At 44.2% G+C, this 23,260-nt stretch overlaps 1 protein-coding gene across 1 annotated transcript in view; it reads right to left on the reverse strand.

Annotated features, from left to right (window-relative positions):
* The window catches only part of fam49al (family with sequence similarity 49 member A, like), a 30,822-nt gene extending 18,589 nt beyond the window's left edge, over positions 1–12,233 (reverse strand). The window contains exon 1 of the mRNA XM_070984284.1: positions 11,702–12,233. The gene's annotated coding sequence lies outside the window, so the exon portion shown is untranslated. The remainder of the gene's footprint in view (positions 1–11,701) is intronic.
* Positions 12,234–23,260: the final 11,027 nt, after the last annotated feature.

The raw sequence follows: 23,260 nt of genomic DNA on the forward strand, positions 1-23,260 counted from the left end.
CTACTGCAGTTACATGTCCTCGACCTTACATAGGGGCTTTTATTTTGAAAATGTGTTCCCTTCAAGTAAATTGCCTAATGCTTATTGATCTCTCCTTGCAGTGAAAGGGCAAAGATCAAGTCTTGCACAGGATGCTAAGGTCAAGAGAGGTGACAACTTGAGCTAAGGCACTGAGGTCAGTACTTGGAGACAGAGTTGAGGTAAACTACATCTTTTAAGTGAGATTGTTTTCTTCTACCTGAGTGCTTTTCAGAGTTCTCAACCCCTTGACCTTTAAAACTGACATATATTGCACTTGATTCTCAAATGTCAACACAGGAAGGTCCTCAGAAACTCGTGTACATTTCTCATTTTGAACCATAGAGAGGTAGTTGTTTAAGGTGTACGCGGTATAATTAATGTAAAACCAGCTCTATGCAGATGTTGTCATGACTGTTAATGGATTTATCAGACCAAATTGAGAGCAGACACATAATTTCACTCCAGCTTCAGGGCCCAGACGACACATTTTGATGGATTACTACTTTCAATTCTGCTAATTATGTTGAGTGCTTTAGTTTGCCGTTTAAACTCATGCCACCTGGTTGCGTCCTCAGCACTGCTTAATCTGATCCATACGCAAACTTCTATTTCTGTCTCTGTACTCGCTGTACAGCATGTGGGTTTGAGATGGAACTTCGTACACTTTGATCAGATTCAGTTCATCTCAGTCACACTTTAAACTTTAATTCTACTCAGTTTTGATATTTTAAAGCACAGTCCGGTCAAGACAGGAGGCTGAGCAGATGTAAAATTGTGTTTTCATTGCTGCTGTCCATCTTCATCACGAGGCTTCACAGCAGATTCAGACAGATTCAGTGATGGTTCAGTGATGGAAACAGCAGCTTGATAAAAACAATTCTCACGGCATATTCTAAATTACTTGTTGTTTCCGTTACCACAATTTCCATGACATGTTGGCAACTCAAAATGCTGAAGAAGTCCATTTGTTTCAGTCGGGCATCTTTAGTGCAGCTTTGCAAAGATTTTCCAAGTGTGAATGCAATGTCAATACATATATATAGATATAGATAGATATTTTTGCATGAAGTATTTAAAGTCAAAACTAATTGATCGGATTCCAGGAAGTCTTCACTTTGATATTGGCACTGCCACTTAAGGAGCCCATCGTGAATCAGTGTCACACTAATCAAATATTAGACTACTCTGCGGTCTCCAGAGAGCAGACATTGAAAGAAAGGTCTAGCCCGGCGGAGGGACAGTCTGTAAATGCACTCACTTTTTCAGCGACTTCAGAGCCAATAAGTGTTTCTGACAGAGGTGGTGTGGGAGTTGGAGGCTCTCAGGGGGAAAAAGGGACGGATCGCAAAGTCTTTGTGTGTAGACATCTGTCTGTTCAACTGTCTGTTTTGTTGAGAGTCCATACTACTTAGCCCATGTTAGTCCAGCTCACTGAACAGATCTTCTTTTAAAAAAACCCACTGGTGATTATTTCCATTCTCGCTCCCTCTCTCCATCTCTTTCACTCCTCTCAACCTTTCGCCTGCTCTCTCGACACACCCCTCTCTCCACCCCCTGTTCACTCCAAGCCCCTCTTTTATTTAGTTGCTCATTCACTCATCTTCTCACTGCACACCTTTTGACCTCTTCCTCTATTCATGTGTCTTTTATATCCTCCCTCTGTCCTTTCTGTCTTTATTCTCGGCACATTCTCCCTAAAGGTAGAGACGAGTGCAGGAGGCTGCTGTTAAATCACTGGCTCGTATGTGTGTTTTTCAGAGAAAGGAGGGGAAAAGATGGACGTGGACTGAAATAGACACCCACCTAAACTCAGTTAATCTTCTGTTATGTTTGATTAAAATGTGTTTAACCACTTTTTAAAGCTGACAGAAATTATAGACTGTACATTGCTGTAAGTCATATAATGCTGATGCGGGTGGTGAGCTGGAAAGTGACGGCACATACTGGAGGTCAGTTTTGTAGGAGGAGAGGTAAAAAGATGACAGAAAAGTGGAGGAAAGGAAACAAGTCACCGGCAGAGGAGAAGGAGAGGAAAGGAGAGGAGGAGAGGAGAAAAGAGAAGGAGAGAAGAGGAGCGATGCGTCGACAAAGAGCCAGTTTCAGGAGTATTATCAGGAGTAATGGGAGGTGGCAGTGTCAGACCCAGCTAGACCATCGCATAAGATTGACCAATGATGGAATGTTACAGCCAATTTGCCTCAGGGCCACACACACACACACACACACACACACACACACACACACACGCACACACACACACACACACACACACACTCATACACAATTAGGACCTCGCTGAGGTGAGGAGGGAAGGAGAATGAAAGGGGAGAGCGAGAGCTGAGCGTGAGAGCAAAGGATGGAGCGCCAGGGAGCAAAAGAGAGATGGAAATGGAAGGAGGAGGTTACGATTCTCCAGCATCACCCCTCCCCCTTCTTCCCCTCTCTCTCTCTCTCTCTCTCTCTCCCTTTCACACACACACACACACACACACACACACACACACACACACACACACACACACACACACACACCAAGTCCAGCGCAGAACAGCGCACGGTGCCTCATGAAAGGGCGATTGCAAATGAGCATTGTGATTCTGTGCTGTGAGGCTGACAAAGAAAAAGGGGAGGACAGAGTGAAAGACAGAAAAAATGACAGAGGGAGAGCGGGTACGGCGTGGATAAACTGCACTTGAATCCATTTTCATTGTGTTACATGCTTCACTGTGATCATTTTTTTTGACTGAAACGAAGAACTGGGGCAGCAACTGAGGGATTTCAAGGCTTCTTTGCTCAGAGGTGGATAAAAACCAACCTCATGTCTCTATTGTGTAGATGCTACTTAAGGTTTATATGCATCAAGTGAATTTGCATTTGTTGTACGGTGCCCTGCCTAAAAGTGTGTAAAATGAATGCTCCTTGGTAATACAATGCAGTTTCAATGCACCTTTTTCTTTCTCTTCTCCACCACAGAGACTAATATATTCCTTATATTTAATGTAGCCATTAATATTTGAGCGCTGAAGTTTGGCTCGGGGGCGTTTTGAACCTTGAAAAAGCAGAGTTCAAAAAAAATTACAGTCTTGAATTTCAATTTTAAGAGCTGTTTCCTCACTGAGCTTCGGCTGTCAGAGGATGGATGAGTTTAGAGCGCGATCTTGTTATCTTTATTCGCGATGTGGGACGGCAATTAACTGCTGTCAACGGGAGCGCTGCAGTCTTTTAGGGAGTCTGCGTGCACTGGTATGAGGGCTCTTCGTGTGTGTACACGCATATGCGCGGCACTGTCATTGCTGTGTCTGTTGTTGCAACCCCCACTTTCCCTGTCCTTCCCTGACTCCCTGCTATCTGTAAACAAAGAGAGAAGCGATACACGTCTGTACAGCCAGCCACTCTTTGTCCCTGATGGACAGCTTACACGCTGCTTTGTATCAGTCAGGCCAGCGTTTGTATGAGTGTGAGGTTGATTTCATTGTGATGAAAATATAATTATTTTGAGTTGAATTGGTGGATATGGCTTAGGCAGTGGAGTGGGTTGTGCACTCATCAGAGGGTCAGGGGTTCAGTCCCCGTCTCTTCCAGTCTGCACGTTGAAGTGTCCTCCCAGTGGCTGTCCAAGTGTGTGAATGGGTGAATGTGGCATGTGTTGTAAAGGGCTTCGAGTGGTTCTGCAGGCTAAAAGCACTCTATAAATGCAAACACATCTATACATACAGTATGTTTGTGTGTGCATGTTCACCTGAGATTGAATTTGATTAATTTGGTTTGCATTGAGCTGGTTTAAATTGAACTACGTGTGTGTGTGTGTGTGTGTGTGTGTGTGTGTGTGTGTGTGTGTGTGTGTGTGTGTGTGTGTGTGTGTGTGCGTGTGTGTGACAGAGTGTAAAACAGAGAGTGGGCAGCAAGGACTACTATAAAATAGTCCATAAAGGCAGTTTGAACTCAAATCCCTGGCGTCTGGCTGTCTTGTGATTGTCCTCTCTCCTTCAACTCTCCTTCACTCTCTCAGTCCATTCATTGTCTGCCTGGCTGTCCTTTTGTCTGTCCGCCTATGTTTTTGCCTGCATGCACGTCAGCCACTGTTCTCTTCTTTAACACGATCATATGTTCTCATTCCAGACCTCTGAGCCACATTTCCGATTTTTCAGCAATTCCGGCAGGTTTTCGCATTGTGCTCATTAATAGCTGTTTCCCTGTTTGCGAAAACCCAGCTTTATCAAAGCTTTGGAGTTGGCGCTACAAATGCTGACACAAAACGGCAACGTGCATGGACAAGGTCGACGCAGCTATACAGGCTCTTTAATGGGCACAGTTTTTCAATGTGAAAAACCTAAAGTTAACTGCTGCTGGCAATATCACAGCTTACGTGTTGGCTGCACATCATATTAGCGTGGTGGATACGTCACTCACGACTGCATATTAGCAGTAAAGTAATTAGCTGATTATCTGATTATCAGGCTCACAGAAATGTACAGTAATTTTCTGTACAGCACAGCACTGCAACTTTTATTATTACTGTGATCATTTGCATGTAGTATACTGTATACTACTTCTATGTAGTGTGGAATTAGGACACAGCATGTGTCTCAATCCCTCAGCCAGAGCACATGACCACAGAGAATGAATGAATGGGACGACCTCTGACCTCAGCGTGACCTAGAATCTATATTCAGCTCGGCGTGTCGAAGCCGTCCACTCTACATGCTGGGAAGAGCCAGCGTGTCCTTGACGGAGACGATGCTCCATCACACTGTGCTGCAGTGTGTCTCACATGGCAGAGAATGCAGTGTTACACTACTCCCTGTCCCACTGGGAGGGGCAGGATAGCAGCAGCAGCTCTCAAATACATGAAATTGGCTGTGATGTAAGGTAGGGGCTCAAGCTGACGCAGAGAAAAAAAAAATAGATGGAACAGGATGAGAATGAATAGAAAAAAAGTGCACTCGGGACGTGTCGGTGGTTCCCTGGTGTGAAAGTTGGAGATCTTGGCTGTTTTTGTGGTTTATTTCCGTCCAGTGATTTATTTTTGAGTTAAGTTCACATTTTTTCTTTGTTGTGTGCTGCTGAAAGAACGGCATATACAGGAGAGTCCTCACTGACTCAAGCTGAACTAATTAGCGAGTGTGTGTTTGCGTGTGTGTGTGTTCATGAGCACAGAAAGGGAAAAGGATAGAGAGAACGTATGTGAACAGTCTCACAAGCCTGATCAAACACAGGACACAAGCATGACTGCCAGCATCCCAGTGTGCCCAGGGCAGACCTGACATACACACATGGACACACACACACACACAAACAGGTAGCAACATACAAAGACATACAGTGATCATACTGAAATTAGAAATAGCCATTCACCAAGATCAATTCCTTCTCTCTGTGTGTGTTTGCTTGGCTTACAGATTCTCTGAGCATCATTCAGGTCTACTGTAGGCCAATCCTACACAATCCTACATTCCACCCGCCAGGAGCTGACTGCGGCCATTCTAGACAGCGCCTGCGATCCCACCAGAAGCGCCACAGCGTGCTTCAGAAGCGTCCCTGAAGCGGCTCTCCTCTCCGCACCGTGGAGAATACGCAGCCTTGTGCTCCAGCTGTAACGTGGGTTTGTCCCGTCCTCCACACGGCTTCAAACCCCACCGGGAGCAGTTCAGAAGCACGATGTTTTGCCTGCGTGATTTTGTTGATTTTGTCATCATCAGTGGCTGTGTAATTAAATGGTTTACCTTTTTCCTGTTTCAATTGTGTTTATTGTTGATATATGATCGAGAATCTGCACAGGGTGTTTTATTTTGACTGAACTGGCTCGATATGTTCTGTGCAGCCTGACGCGTCAAAAATGGGCTAGGCCCATATTCTCTGCAGAGCAGAGCAGAGAGCCGCTTCTGGGATGCCTCTGAAACACACTTCACCGCTTCTGTTTGAATCAGAACCACAGTGAGGAACAGCTGAGATCCTGTGTTTTAGGTTTTGGGGAGCCTAAAACAAAGACACCATCCTCCAACTCTTTGAAACCAAGAGTCCTTGATCTTGACAGACCTGCTGTGCCTGGTTATGGTTGACAGACTGTGACTGGAGAATCGCTGCTCGGGCTCAGAGAGACCATGATCAGCAGCATAGTCAAAAACACTCCGCATTACGAGTGTTGCCTAAAAAGCACTCCATCCTTCATTCATCTCAGAAAAGGTGTTCCTCTCTCATGCAAGTGTATTTACCTTGAGCTTCAGTAACCAAACACTTGGTTATATTGCGCAGCAGAACTTATTAAGAGAGCTGGAGCCTCGATTGAGATAACATCGCTGAGTAGATCATTTGTCTCTTCACTTATTACACACTAATTGCGATACTGTCTCACTTCCTCTCCTCCCGCTCTGCTCTCTTTAGCCTTCCATCAGCCTAAATTGGCTTCACCTTCTCACTGAATTGGGGATATTGATCTTAAATATGACCAGAAGGCAGGCATTTGGGCTGTTCATTGACATTAGTGGACGGCAATTGATCTGATCGACAGACAACAGGCCATGGTATTGTAGGAAGTCCTCAGAAAGCAGATCTGATGTAATCTGATTACATCCCGAAACTCCCCATGTCCTCCTTTACTGCCATATAGAGTAGGCAAGCCAAGTCATGTCCGGTTAGAAGTAGACTCACAGTCAGGAGAGGATTCACTGTGGCCCGTCTCTTTGTCTTACTGGATGTAGTTTCACACATTTCAAAGAGTTCCATCAGGACACCCAGAACAAGGATGATACCAGAGTTTAATAAGACTTTTCAGTCTCCATAAGTGCCATCCAGCATTGAGAGTTAAGTAATATGATCTAAGGGTTTACAGATCTTGGCTCCCTTGTCACAGTGAATTAAATCTCATTGTCTCCTAGATCTATTTTCTCCCTGATTCAGTGGGTTGCTTCATAGACATGTCCGAAACTTGTGAGGAAGGCATTTTTTTAATCAGGTGTTGAGGCAGAAGTCTCGTGTCTTTTAAAACAAGCTGAATGGAGAATTAGAGAATTTCGGTTTCTGTTAAATCACCTTTTTGTTTTATCGTCAGCTTGAGAGGGTCCTTGTTCCTCTTTGTTTCAACGTGCTGACACTTGAAGAAACAGGTGACGGTATTGTGAAATTTGAAGCGCACAACAAACAGGTGCCATTACCTTACCTGGTAGAATTTCTCATTTGTCCTACAGGAATAGTTTGACATTTGGGGAATACACTTGCTTGCTCTCTTGCCAAGACTTAGGCGAGGAGGTCGATGACATGCTCATATCAGTACAGTGAGTAAGAATCTACAGCCAGCAGCTGGATAGCTTAGCTCAGCATAAAGACTGGAAGCAGGGGGAAACAGCTAGTCTAGCTCTGTCCAAAAGTAACAAAGTCTGCCTACCAGCATCTTGAAAGCTCACTAAATTAGTTTCTATGTGTGAATTAGTGAGGTTTAGAGGTGCTGGTTGGTGGGATTTTGTTACCTTTGGACAGAACTAGGCTAGCTGTTTCTAGTCTTTATGGAAAGCTAATCTAAGCAGCTGCTGACTGAAGCCTTAAGCCAGATATGAGAGTGGAGTTGATGTTTTCATCTAACAACCAGCAAGAAAGCAAATAAGCACACTTGCCAAAATGTCACATTATTGTCTTATAAAACCTATAAGACTCAATTTATGCAGAGGCAGCATCCCCAATTTCTCTTTTGTCTGTAGCTCTCTCAACCAAAGTTGCATGCACTGAATAACACTTCTTGCATAGATATAATCGCCTGCTATATCCCTCACCACCCTGCACCCTCTCTCACCACCCTGCACCCTCTCTCACCACCCGGCACCCTTCGTCACTTTAACAGGATCATCTCTGGTGTGAGAGAATAATCCCTGATTCCCGACAATACTGGCTTAAAAGATACAAGATTACCAGGTGGAGACGGATCACATCTCAAATTCCAAAATGATCTCAGCCCTGGCTACACGCTGGTCTGATCCGACCTCTGAGCTCCAGTGAAAACAAAAGGAACATCAGCAGCAAGAAAGAAAGCTCAAGTGACTGATGTTTGAATGACAGATGTTACTGCTGCACAGATGGAGCGGCCAGTCAACAAGATTAGGGGTGTTTGGATAAAACATGGATTGTCAGGCATTTTTGAGGAAATCGGCTGGGCCACATGGACGAACATATGGATAATGTCATAGTTTAATCCATCCACTTGTTCCTTGCGTCATAGTATATCACTGGAAGTCTGTCTGATAAGCTTTTCTAGGTAAAAAAAATAATCCACAACTAGATCATTGTTGCTCTTTTGATGAGGGCAAATATTAAAGGATGCTTTGGGATTAAAAAAAATACAAGTCTTTCACAAAATGAAATTACTGCATGGTCAAAATTGCAATTAAAACAGCTCTAAAACTGTACATATCTTCCTGATAATTAGAAAGATGTTGACACACTTGCTCCAGCAAATGATGCAGGTATCAGCAAATGTCTTTAACTTCCATTTTGATGCTAAGCTTCACACTCTTTCACGCTGTCCTATGAGCATTGACTCGCTCAGTGTCAAAATGTTTTGACAAAACACTTTTTTCAGGCGTGAACCATGACACGTTGGAGTAGCGGCACATATTTCCATGTCATTGTATGTGTCACTCATCTGCCCACTTCACAGATTGTCAGCTGGGGTTATCTTGTGACCTCAGCCATGTCTAGTTCAGTGAAGGCTTGAGGAGAACATTGCACACTATTACACGTGATGGGGTGTGTGGATGGTGCTTCAAAAGGGACGAATAATGAGAGGAGCAGAAAACAAAACCAATATCACCCATCCTCTCTTCCCTTTTCCCTTTGCTTTCCTTTTTTCTCTCATTCTAACCTCACATACCCCCATCCTCTATTCCCAGTCCCTCAACCAGCAATACCCGACATGCTGGGGCCATAAGATTACACACAATTGTAGCGTGAAACACATGTCATCAAGGGAAATGTTGTGTAGCTTTGAACCTGGGGTAAATGCAGTGATACATGAGTGCAAATGCATTTATGGAATGCAAATAACTGCACATATTGTTGAGGAGAAAAGGATGAAATAAATAAGGTGAAGAAAAATATAAAGAGAGCTCCACCACGACACCCCCCGCCCCCCCATTCCTGTCTTCAACCTTGTCAAACCCGATAATCCTGACACATGCTAAGGCAGCCTAATAAGATGCCGCACCTCATGTGGACAGAGGAAATAGTACATTGTAAGATACACAGTAGACTAATCCTCTGCAAGACAGCAGGACAGAATGATTGTGCAGCGCTGGAAGACACCGCCACAGGCTGTCAACACCATTTTGCAGTGAGCATTTTGACTAGATGAGGGTGAGGGAAGTGACAGAATGTACCGGGGTGATGAAGACTGGATGGGGGGGGGGGGGCTAGGACGGAAAGAAATGCTGAGAGTAGGGGCGAAATAAGGAGTTAATGACAGAGGGAGAGTTGAATAAAGGGAATGCACAAGGAGAGATAGTAAGAGACAGAAAACGAGAGAGGAGAGAAGGGGGGGTGTGAGACAAAGAGTGACAGGGAAGGAGCGAGGAGAGAGGAGGAAATGCAGACGGGCATGTTTCTATGGGCGCTCAGGAAAGATTTGGGGTGAGGGAATCTTGCATCATCACGGCAGGCCAATGAAAAGGCTCCGTTAAAATGTTCAAAGGGAGTGTCCTAGCAACAGCGGAGTAAATACCATAGCAGCCACCATTCCATCTTAGACCGAAAAAAAGCCCTACACACACATTGATCGCTCAGAGCACACGTTAGCCGTTTCAGTCACCATGCTGTTTATTCATACATGTAAATGGGCTATAATCTGCATATTTTGATTCATGACATTAAACTCATTCCTCTGCTTTTTGTGCAGCCTGCAGCAGAACCTATAAATCAGCCACTGTATGTAAGACTGTTTCAAATGACAGTAATAAATGATGACAAGCCTCAAACATATATTTTCTCTATTTATAGATGCACATAGATCTGTGATATTCTGTAACATACATAGTTTTACATGGTTTTGTACATATGAAGGCGCTGGTATGTATGTGTGTACATACATGAGCATATATGAGGATGTCCTATATGGTATGTAGGCATGTATCAATGCATGTGGTGAAAATTTGCAAATTTCATCATGTGTATTGATAGATAAATGTATGTGTGTATTTGTGTGCATGTAAGTCTGTATATGCACATAGATGAGCATAGATTATAGATTATATTTTGCAAAAAGAGAAGAGAACACCTCCATATGGTATGTGATTTATATTGGAACATAACAAACACTGCAACATGACCTCCTTGTCCATCAAATCATTGTGTGTGTGTGTGTGCGTGTGTGTGTCGTGAAAGTCAACATGGCAGTAAATCATCATTTAATCTACTCATGGATTATAACCAGTCAGTAGATTACAGAGGGATAGAGAAGGCCCAGATCTTTCAATTACACACCTCTCCCGCTCCACCCGCCTATACACACTCAAACGCACACAGCACCTCATCATGCTATCTCTTTCTTCCTTACTATTTGTCCGTCTCTCTGTCCACAGCACTGCTCTCTCATCCCCACACACAAAGAAGACCTGCAGAGTCACACGGTAGGCAGATTCACCCTTTCTGCTCTCTTTCTCCAGCTGACAACCTCATGTACACCCCTTCATCCACCAGAATTTTTCCACAAGCCCTCATTCATTCATCCCTCCATTCAGTTTTTTCCTCCCTCCCTCCTTCCTTCCCTCCTCCCTGTTTTCCTCTCTAGTCGCATGCACCCACCCCTTCTGATCAGCAGTGCAATCTGGGGCTATTGTTTTTAGCAGGTTGTTTGCAGAGACGTCCTGCACAAGCACACACACCTCAAACACCTCCCTCACTGTATCAAACTGACCACCTTTTGGAGTGACGTTAACAACTCCTGACATAACGCATGTGTGATAATGGAGCTGAAAAGGCGAAGAGGCATGCCGATATGCAATTTACCCACATTGTTCACAGAACACTTCAGTGAATCAATGTGGGATATGATGCATGTGCTGTGATGGTTCTAGGTCACATGTGTCCAATGACCAAACATCATCCATCACTGGAAATGAACACGCATTCACAAACACAAGCATATTCGGATTTCACATTTTCCTGGTGAATTCCTGCTAATAGACTGAGGAAGAATTGATCTGTGCTGAAGTGTGTGTGTGTGTGTGTGTGTGTGTGTGTGTGTGTGTGTGTGTGTGTGTGTGTGTGTGTGTGTGTGTGACTGTGGCTTTGGCAGTGAACGCGCCGCTCTGGCTGAGCACTGCAGTGAAAGAGGACAAGCCCCAGTTGACCAGCCCCACGGGATTTGATGTGGTCCGACCAAATGTAACGCTCCGTCCCTACGCCCGGGATCCTGACCCACGTTTGTCCTCCACTTCCAGTCCCTCCACCCACAGGCACTAACACCATCCCTCATTCAAAGCCCCCTCAAAAACCCAAGCACCAGCCAGCCACCAGCCTCAGTCTAGGGTCTAACTCACATCCATCTTCCAGTCTCAGCCTCCTCCACCAGCAAAGCCAGCTCGCAGCCTCTCTTTCAGGTGCAGGGTGGGACTGGCAGACCCCTTCCTACCATCAGAGCTAAACGGATGCAGCGATGAGGTAAAATGAAGAGAAAAAACACAGTGTCGGCTCAGCTTACCGGCTGGGCGTGCAGGAGGGGAGGATGATGCCTCTGACTCTGCTCTTCCTTCCCTCTCTCTGGACCGAGGTGAAACACAGACGGATGCAGGGAACAAAAGAGAAGGACCGAAAGACACTAAATGCAGGGACCAGCAGCTGGTGGCTAGTAAGGGAATGAAGTGAGAATAAAGACGACAGAGGACGCCAAAAAAAGGAGGGAAAAGTCCTTGCTTTTCTCTGTCTTCCTTGGAGAGACTCCTTTATCCTTGTGAGCCAGAGGGCTGTGGATTCACCTAAACACTGAGCACACGCACTGCCTCACGCCACACAGCCCTCCCTCCTCTTCTCTCTCTCTGCACTAAAGACAGCAGCTGTTGGTCTATGAGAAATAGAACGCTCTGTCCCCCTCCCTCTTCCCTTCTCCTCCTACCTCGCACGCTCACAAAGACCCCCACCATACACACACACATACACATTCGGCATGTCCTCACAACACCCCCTCCCCCTTTGACTAACATCTCCCACTAGCCTGCTGGCAATAAGAGGAGGGGGCATTACTCTGTGTGTGTGTGTGTGTGTGTGTGTGTGTGTGTGTGTGTGTGTGTGTGTGTGTGTGTGTGTGTGTGTGTGTGTGTAGTTCTGTGTGTGTGCTGCAGAGTTGTATTGTGTTTGACATTGTTTCAGCAGCAGAGTGACTTTTTCTGTCCACACGGTGCGAAAATGAATCATGGTGAGTAAGGATGTGCAGCAGGGTATTTTTGCAAACTGTGTGGGTGACTGCCGAGCATCATTTGCTACTGCGCTGCAGAGGGGAAGGAAATTCACATTATTTGTGGTTATGGGCAGCGTGAGTGTGAGGCTGTTTATATTTACTGTAAGAGCGAACAGCACAGAGAAGCGATGAGCACAAATGAGCTGACATTTAAGAAACGATAACAGATCAGTGACTGCTGTTTGTGTGTGTTACCGTTTCCCTCTCTGTCCTTGTCAGTCAGTAAGAACATGGCGAAAACTCCCATAGAAGTCTTACTTCAGGGTCGCAGCCTGGACGAAAGGGCACGGTTAAATGAGCCGTGGCTAAATTGTCACTGTGTGTATGTTTGCGTGTGTGTGGGGGACAGAATGTCTATTGTCTGGTGGTCTTGTAACCACACCAGTGCTCATGACAGCCCACCCGGGGCACTGGAACAGACTAGCAGAGCGATACTCAACCACAGTTTGTGTGACGGTCACATTTAGGGCTGAATCAAGTTATTCTAGTGTATTTGGGGACAGAACTCCAGTTAATGAACTCTTCTCACTGTGGCCATTATTAATATTTGAACAGGTTATTGGGTCGAAAAGACACAAACAGTTTATAAAATGTTTTAGAATTAGCTCTGCCTCTCAAGTCCATGTAGTAATATCCTTTATACAATCATGTGTTCACAAAGTGTTGATCCTCAATCCATCCTTGCTTGTGAACGACTGAGCCTTTCCAGGATGCCCCTTTCATACCCAATCATGATACTATCACCTGCTACCAATGAACCTGTTTACCTGTGGAGTGTTCCTAACAGGTGTTTTTGCAAACATTAAATATATGGTCATTGTACTGCTTTCAATTGAATATATGTCGAAAAGGATTAGCAAATTATCACATTTTGTTTTATCTCTTACACAGCATCCAACCTCTTTGGAACTGGAGTTGTACTTGAAAAGACATCTTTGGAAAACAGAAATTCAGTCAAGGTTTACACAGAGTTCATGAGCGCGGCAATCTGATTTGGCCAGTCAAAAGAAATGTCTGTTGGTCTCTGAAAAGAAAAAAATCACCCAACAAAAAAAAGAATAAATAAGCACAGACGAGCTACAATGTGGCCTCAGTTGGTCACGAGGAAGGACTTGGGGGTACAATTATCTGTGCATAATGATTTGCTCTAAAGATAAGTAGGATGCTAGCAGCTAATAATACCACCACTTTATAGCTGAGTGATGGTATTATATGGTCACACCCGTATCATTAATGTTTTATTCCTTTTTGTCAAAAAAAAAACTTAGATGTCGATTAAAAGATGTCAATTAAGATCAGATGTAACAAAGACTTACATATGTTGCTGATCATTGGAAACAACGGCTGCACACAGGCTCTACGCTGTCTGCTCAACCTAAATGAAAAGCAGAGGAAGAGTTTAATGTCTAACAATAAATATGGGTCTTCCTGTTTTTGTGGTTGCATCTGAGAAGTGGATCCTCTGACTGCTACTTTCACATCGCCAAACACTGTCCCACATTGCTAAACAGGCTTCATGCAGACAGCTTGTAATCACATGCAAACTTTAAACAAAGTTTTGTTTTTACGTCAACTTCCCTAATGCAAACTGGAGAAATAAGCAGAATAAATTGAATATGGCCCAAACTATGTTATAGTGAGAAAAAACACAGGTACGATACATTGCAGCCACTGCACGCATATATAACAAATTTTAGCTTTAGAGTCTCCAGGCACGCCGTGAAAGAAAGTCTGCGCAGACTCCATATACCAGAATGCACCTGTGCCATCTGTAGTCCATCACCGAAGAAGAGACGCATAGAAACATGGAAGTGGTGCTGCAGTGGTTGACACCCTCCTGTTTGCAGGCAACTGAGCACCACAAAGATGAAAGGAAGGTAAAAGAAGAGGCAGAATAGAATGAACAGTGAGCCCGACATGTTACAGTGGCCTGAGAGCTCCTCAGATTTTTGTTTAACATGTGCTGGAACAAGAGTTTGTCTCCATAGGGATGTTAGATGAGGGATAGCAGAGAACCAGTGTCAGTTTTTCATAAGCTCATTGAGTGGGAGGTTATTATAAAACTGGTGTGAGATTTCTTATGATTGCCACCTAGATCTGTTGTTATACTGCGTTTAGTTACCGTGTGTGAATGAGCATCCCATTGAAGTCAGGTAAATAAATGTTTTCAGAGCAACATTTGCATATTCCCTCCATACTAATGGGATACAGTGGATTTAATCTATTTATCTTATGGTTAAAATAACTAAAATGTCAAACAAAAAAGACTTAGTAGGTGAAGTGAACAGGTGCTGTTGCAGGTCCTCGGGATATATCCGAGGATGGTGGCATGTGTTGGTTTTGGTGCACAGTAGTTTAAGAGTAATGGTGTGACTTTTCTGCAGGGCGTTTCGCTCATGGTTGTGTGACTACATTGATTCATTGTCTCACCAATACGATCAGTGTTGCCATTGTAATTTCTTCCTCTTGAAAATGACTCCAGCGCAGACTAACATCATTTATTAATTCAGTGCATCACAACCTGGAAGGCTTTCAAACAATGAAATACTCCAGTTTCACAGTTGCAGCAAGCGTCGCCAACCCTAATGACTCAAATATGCACAGGACCAGATGTTCCCTTTGAAACAAGAGAGAGGACGGTGAGCTTTGCCTGTTGTCTGTGAATAAACACCATCTTTGATGTGAGGCCTTGCACTGAACCCCTCTGACCAACTGATCTCTGACCAACATATAAATTGTTCTCACCACACCGTGAAATTCACACCTGTGTCTCTGTGTGTGTGTGTCTCATACATGATCATCACCTGATTTGATTGCTTTGCTCTAAAAGATAGCAGCTTTGCAGTGAAGGAGACTAAAATGAATAAATAACTCGTATCCAAGGATACTGAGGGAGGATGGTGAGTAAGTCAATTTGCATAAGCTTCTAGAAAAGTTTGCCTCCAGTGAAACCAACTATATACAGTCCCTTAGTACATAAATATGAATTAATGATTGCTAAGCCGTTCATTAACTTTAATTACACAGAGGCCTCTGTTTTATGATTTCTCTGATCATAATATAACAAAATTATAACGCTCTCAATTCCTTAATATCAGCTGTGAAACTGAAAGTATTTTCACTTTGAATGTCTGTATTGATTCTGAGGTAAGACCCAGCCTGCAATGTGGGAAGACGCAAGAGAAGTATGGAGGTCTTTCTTAACTGAAATATTAATACCAGAGCATTATTGCCAACCAGCATAAGGTGGAGAACCTTAGATTATTTATATAGTGTCTATTATTTTTTAGGTCAGTTGTCCCATCCTGCTTGCCGTTGCATGAATGGCAGAGACTGGGTGTGGTGTGTGAGCCTGTCCTCAGACTGAGTTTAGTCTTTATGTAGGCATGCTTTATGAATTATGAGGAGAAGTGAAGTGCACTAGTACCATTAAAGTGACATGAAACACAGTGAAAGAGCAACTTTGGGTGCGAAAATCGAAGCTGAGGACACTTATTTCAGGAGGGTTTTATACGGAAATGTCAGATTTTAAACGTCAAAGGAAAAGGGTCGATTCAACAAAAAACACGAGTTGGTCTTGAATTAAGAAGACTTGATTTGAGTTTCAAGAAGTGTTTAGACTGCATCACTAGATGGAGCAGGATTTATTTAAAAAGCCAGTTTACTTTAAACGTTATAATCTTGGTTTCATTCTGTATAAGCAGCCATATACACCTAGTTGGTAATATGGCAAATTTTACCATTGTGGTAATTGTGGTACCTCATTCGGCAAAAGACAGCGACTTATCGGGAATTTATTGAAATGAAAATCTTCAAGATTTCAAGAACAGCATTCACTGCGATCACCATTGACATACGTGAGATAATAAATGCTAGAACACACAGTTTAATAGTAGCACAAGGCAAGAGGAATCATCCAGTCAGTGAACTCACTCAGTAGAGTCAGTTACACAGCAATGCCTAAGATAATGTTACTAACTTTAGCCACCACATGATTCTGGTAATATCAGTCCAAGAGCGGTTGTATTGGTAAAACCCCTCACTGTATCGAATTGAGGAAGGATGTGCTTGTACTTTCCATTTGTAAGAAGAAGAAGAAGAAGAAGAAGAAGAAGAAGAAGAAGAAGAGCTGCTTTTTCTTCTCTGAGAGGTTGCATAGTCTTACTGTAACAAAGTCAGTTCTCATTCTTCATGTCTTAAGGAACAAAGGTAAAAGCCAGCAGTCACAGTCCATCCTGGTGACCTTTGGCATCCTTAGTCAAGCTGTCCAAACCAAAACAGTTCAAGCCACACTGATAACACGCACCAAATAATCAAGACATCCAAAAAAGAAATCTCAGCGGAACTCCAGCAAAGGCTGTTTTCAGGTCTTGGGGAGTACTAATGTATATGTGAAAAAGCTTGTATAAGGCCTTTTGTGGCTCCAGAGGGAGCTGTGTGAAAGTCTGATAAATTGCCTCAGGTGATGTCACTTGAGTCAGCGTTGGTTTGGTTTTCAGACTACAAGTTTGAAGCAAATCTGGGGGTGTAGAGTTTGAAATAAATAACCTTTCCAGACCCCTGTATCCTGCCCCTCGTCTCTGCATGAGGCTCGCGGCTCGCAGCTACATGAGTCACTACCAGCAAAACATCTCAAACCAAACTCTCTGCAGATGAGTTGAGTTACATTGTGAGTAATGTACAGTAGGTGACAGCGCAGAACCAAAAAGTCTAGATTTGATTAATTCTGATTGATCGATTTTTATCTTTTTTTTAACTGTCCATTCTGATTCTAACGATGTTACAGGAGTGCAATGCTAAATCTCTATAATGTGAAATCAAGCATCAGTTTGTAGGACCAGGTTCACCCAGTCAAAGGGCGTCTTATTCCTCTCATCAAAGCATGGAACATCTGAAGCCTGGACCAGTCACGTTGCACTACAGACGTCCGCACTGAAGCCCACACTCTCCCCCCATGACTCCCACCAGCTAAATGTTAGACTTCTATATCGATGACTATGTGGGCAGCCGGTGAGCTGGCATCATGCAGACACTACTCACAGCATCAGAATGGAGAAAATGAGAGCTCTGGAAATGTCTGTTATCGGTGCGGGCCGACTTTGGCTTTTGACATGGAAGGTAAATGTTGCTGCTCTGTCTCTTAGTAACATTCCCTCAGCCTGAAGCATCCCTGCTCACAGACACATTCACCTGCCTCTCCTCAACATCCTCTCTCCAATCTCCTGCCTCTCCTCCCTCGCCCCACCTTCTTCCTCTCTTGTGCCTATTTCTGTCATCTTATTTGGAGTCATTGACAGAAGTGTGGTATCTCGACTCCCCCCCACCTCAGCCCTCCATCCTCTCTCCTCCATCCTCCTCCCATCTCACCCCGCCGTTGCTGTGGTCTCCCTGCCCCTGCAACACCCCCGCCGAGCTCACGCGGTTAGTACAGTCTGCCTGTGCTCTCTCCTTATAAGGGCAAAATACATTGACAGAGGCAGAGAGAGGGGGCTGTACCAGCACAGGCAGGCAGGTAGGGGGACAGCGGCTGTGACAGGAGGAGAGAGGGAGAGATGATGTAGAGGCACAGGAGCAGAGATTAGGAGAGAGTGAAGAGGGAGGAGGAAGGATGAAGATGGCCAGGGAGAGAGGGTGATGGGGATTGTGCGATAAGAAGCGGGGTTCAACTGAAGCTTTCAGGCTTTTGGAAGCAAACAGTCACATTTTTCAACTGAGGGATCCAACGGCACATATTTTGTGTCGATCAATTTTCATTCAAAAGATATTTCAAGATCCAGTTTTTCTTCATGAATGTCATTTCACTGCATGGTAGAAAAAGCTTCAAAGAGACATAGTGCAGACAGTGGGGCATTATCCACTAAAACCAAGGTTACTGGATAAGAAAGTGCTGATATTTAGACTGAATACTGAATATCTGTAAATGAGAGAAACAGTTTTTAGACCATAATACACCAAATCTTTCCTCCAAAACCTATTAACAATAATATTTCCAACTGTATGACACCAGACAGTACCAAATGTACCAGGCACTTTAAGTGGCTTGGCTAATGCAGACTGCATTAACTTAGTACTTGTTCAATTAAACATTCACAAAAAGAACAATTATGTGAATGTCTAGGGCCTAATTGTCATCATTTTTACATTAATACATCCCTGAATGCTTTTACGGAGTGTGATCACATGTTACTTTACAATCAATACAGCTTATGCACTGCCTCAATAATTTATTGATCAGTTGTACAAAAAAAAACACTTTGTATCCATTAAAATCAGAAATTAAAAAAAAAAAAAAAAAAAAAAAAAAAAGTTTGATCAATATCTAATTTCTAAGAAAAGGACAATATTGACCAAAACATTAAAGAGGTACTCCCGCATTTTAGTATTTTACTTTCCATTAAGTTGGGGGACTTAAGACACGTTAATAAAGAATTGTAAAAATCAATGTAATCGATATCTCCAAAAAAGACTTAGTAGCATCTTTTCATTTGCCTGGTAAATGCCTGCATCTCTCAAACTCCCCAGCTTGTAATGCAATCTGCTATTATCTGTTATTTTCTGACACAAAGCTATAGACGACTGTTTACACAGGCTGAGTCGCCATGATGAAAAAACAGATCATTATGTGTACAGACAGCGGACTGACCTTTCAATGTCACCATAAAAAACGTAGAGACACTGGTGAAAGGATTGGTTTGAGCTAAGAAAAGAGAAGTAGAAGATTACAAAAGTGAGGCATAATCATTTAGTAACCAATATTAGCAACTCCTCCCACCTATCTCCACCAATTTACCATTGCACCCAATAACACTATCAAATCCACACGGACAGTATAAAAAATCAGTCGAGCAGAACCAGACCCATCATCTTTTTCATTCCACACATTCTTCTTCCCGGTCAATATCTGGTGCCTACAATACCCACAATGCCTCACGCAGAGATGTGGGCTGGGCCACACAGGTCTGGTAAGCTGCCTTTTTTCTAACTCAGATTTTTTTAGTCTTCAAACCGATCCTGCCTTGAATGACATCACATGAGGCGTTTCTTCAGACTTTGCACAGCTCACTCTGAACCCAAAGGCTTTACACAACTTTTTTCACGTGGTACTCCCCAAGACTTGAAAACAGACTTCAGTGTGTAACATACATGTGTAACATGTGAAAAGATAAACACACTTCATGTAGAAAAGAGTCATTTTTGAATGTGTATGACCTTCAGTCAGTGTCTGTCTGAGTGGTGTGTGTAGGAGAGTATTGCATCTCAAGTTTTCCCCGCCTCTGCAGTGTGTGTGTGTGTGTGTGTGTGTGTGTGTGTGTGTGTGTGTGTGTGTGTGTGTGTGTGTGTGTGTGTGTTCCAGTTCTGTTGGTTCAGCTGGAGCTCTTCTCAGCGCCACACCTCCTGTGTAGCAGGAGGCCTGGTCTGCCTGTGAGGACTGGGCAGGTGCTAATTGGGCCCAAAGCTTCTGAATGGAGGCGCCTGCCATGAATGGAAGTGAATGTGTAGCGTGACAGGACCTCATGTGATCCACGTGTGTTTGTTCAGTGTCTGTGCGGTGCATCAGCGTCAGCAGTGCCGCCACCTCTCTGTACACTGGTGTCTGTCTCAGTGAAGTTAAACAGAGCCCTCATTTTGTTGCAGATGGAGGGATCACACCCCTTTGGGAAACGATGCAGGAAGAGAGATGCAAATCCATTTAGTCACAGGTCCCTAAGTGGGGTAAAAGGCAGACGCAAGGAGGGGAAGAGAAGGGAATTAAACCAACATAACACAAGGCTGCTAAGTGTGTCAGCATCTACGAAAGGAGGCAGGCGGGGGCGTTTGTGTGTGTTTGCTTCAGCATATTATCAGTAAGAAACATCTGCTCTTGTTAATCTTTACCAACCTGTAGGCAATACTTCATTTACTCTGAGTAATTCCCCCACAGGGACAAAACTCAAACCCACCCTATAGCCCAGGCAACTGAGTAGAAAATAGATGAGATGAATACATAGGATCTTGATTCAGAGGGAGTTTGCAGATAAGCCTTTTCTCGCCGTTTCTCCTCTCAGAATACGTAACAGTGAACTATCTCCTCCTATCTCTCCATCGTGTCTTTCGAATGGCATTCCCCTTGAAGGAATTAGGAAAGGAAAACTGTCGAGAGAGAGAGAGAGAGAGAGAGAGAGATGAGTCCTGATCGTTCTCCCTGGTGTGTTGGTTATGTAAAGAAGCCGTGATATAACCCAAGAGGGCCGATGGAGTTTGTGGAATGAGCAAATTGAAGGACGTGCAAGAACGAGGTCACAGATACACACTGAGGCCCATTTGATGACTGTATGTGCACATGGCCACAAAAGGCTCTTTTTATGTGACCGTACAGCACATACACTTACACACATACTCATTTTTCACACTGCAGAAAATGTTTACATTGTGACACTCTTCCTAATCTTTGAACCTCATCTGCCTCAAATCACTCTGAACATACTTTACTTCACTGCAGAGATTTTCTTGCCTAAGCTCGCTAGCATTGCACTCCATTTGCAACAAATTGCTAAAAACATGTTCTCAGTACATCATTTCATTCAGCCACGGGGGGAATAAACTCACCAGCAGCAGCATAACCATCCTCATACCCAGAATGCAACACTCTTCAAGCAACAGGCCACTGAGGCTCTTGACGTTCATCAAGACTAACCTCAATCTGCTCTGTCAAGTAACGGCATTTTGGTTAATATATCATATTGATGATTTCACATCTTCAGGCCCCTAAAAGAACAATCTGTGACAAGGGGTCCCAAGCTTTGCTTTAGGGGTCTCATGTCAAATGACTGCAGTAACGTATGGCAACACTGATTTCTGACTGTGACTTACTCATGATGAGCATCCAGACTTTGAGAAGCCATTGGCTCAGAATCAGATGTGACACACAGTTGGATGAGGCACAGTGACCAGTTGCCGGGCAAAGGGAAGGGGTTAACACGTTATTTGTATACTCTATGTGTGTGCCTTTGCATCGGCGCCAACGGGGGAAGCTGCAGGGGTGGGGGTGGGGTGTCCCAGAAATTGGCAATTGCCCCTCACCCTTCCCCCATGTTGGGAACCCACATGGACAGTGACAGACTAGAAGAGGAGGAGGGAGCAACGCCAGGGAGAGAAGATGGAGAGATGCCAGCGCGTCTTCCCCTTGGCACCCAGATGATCCTCACGGCCTGCCCGCTCCACCCTCTTTGTGCAGACCCGTTTAAACACTATCAGTTGAAAACAGATCGTGGATTACTACAGCTTTAGGGGTGTGCATATTTCCTGTATTGTCCAGTGGAAAACAACTCTTTCTTACTCTCTTCACACACAGACACACACTGCATTGTACATCCCGCCGAGTCTCCATATGCGTCTAGACGGAAAGTTTCCCTGTAACCCTTCGTCGCCCAGACCTCTCTTTCCCCCCTGAGGCTGAGCTGATCAACAGTAATAGGGAACAACAATGCATAATAATGTGAATTATAATGGACCAATGGAGGCGGCCTTTGGCCCCCAAGCTCCATATGAGGGCAATGGTGCAGTAATGGTGTACACGGGCCCTGCAGGGACAGGCCAGACAAAGACAAAAGCATGCCAGACTGTAACTTAATGTAAGTGGAAAGGACATGGGGAGCCTCGGGGTGGGGTGGGGGTTGGCGTATGTAGGACCTCAACATGGTCCACACACATAAAGATGAGGAAATCAGTTTCTTTTGAACACTAAATATAGTCGTGCTGCCAGTGTACACACATTAGTACAATGAGGTCACCCTGTAGCTCCAGCTTTCTTATAGTTCTGCTTGAAAAACGAGCGGCACTCAACCTAAAAACACAACATTTTCTGGTTCCTGAAAAGTTGATGTTTTATAGATTATGTGGTTTTTACTCAAGAGAAGCCAAGCCTGGACGGAGTGTTTTGTTTTTGCAGCAACCACAGCAGTTCAGGCCTCTCACCTCCTCCCGCCTCCTCTCTTCTCCTTTCGATGGCCAGCTGTTGTTCAACCATCCCCATCTTCTCCTCCGTCCTTCTCTTGCCAGAGCTCTGGGCAGTTAGAACAACCAGACGGTGATCAGATGGGAGCTGGGTGGTGGAGGGAGGGGGGTGAGCTTTAGGGGGCATCTCAGCACCAGAGACATGCAGTACAGTGAATCTAAATAGACCAAGAGAACACACACTCTGAGATTGGAGGTCTTACCCCAAGAGACTCCCAACTTGTCTCACTCAGGAGAGGTGAAGAGGTCAGACGATTCACTCCGGAGAGGATCCCTCTCTGTCTTTGCTCCAAACACACACACACGGACACACACATAAAGAGAAACAGAGACAGAATTTGTCCCCTGTCACCTCATCTATCACTCAACAAATTGGGCTCTGTCTCCCATGCAGTGTGTGGTGTCTGGCCATAAGGAGCTGTAAGAGATGGAGCTGACAGCTAATCGATATTAATGAGACTCGTCTACTGATATTTCTCTCGCTCTCCAAATCCTTCACCCCCTATTTTCTTGCTCCTCTTTTCTTTGCCGCGTTCATTTCTTCCAGCGTTTCTATCATTCTCTCGTCACTGATGGATAACTCCTGTCAGGGTTGGAGTAAGGTTGAAAACTTCTTAAAATCTTTGACCCAAAAGACGAACTGAGGCCTGTATTAATTACCCTGCTTTGCTATCTCACATGGGATTCTTACTTTCTGGAGTGTGTAAATACTGTGGATAGAGAAAGCCTCATGACTTGGAACCATTCCTTATGGAAAAGAATAGCCTTTAGTCTTTAATTTGTGGCAATAACAGAGGTTAAATCATCTTGAAT

The sequence above is a fragment of the Chaetodon trifascialis genome, chromosome 17 (genome assembly GCF_039877785.1).
Source record: "Chaetodon trifascialis isolate fChaTrf1 chromosome 17, fChaTrf1.hap1, whole genome shotgun sequence".
Taxonomy (NCBI): Eukaryota; Metazoa; Chordata; class Actinopteri; order Chaetodontiformes; family Chaetodontidae; genus Chaetodon; species Chaetodon trifascialis.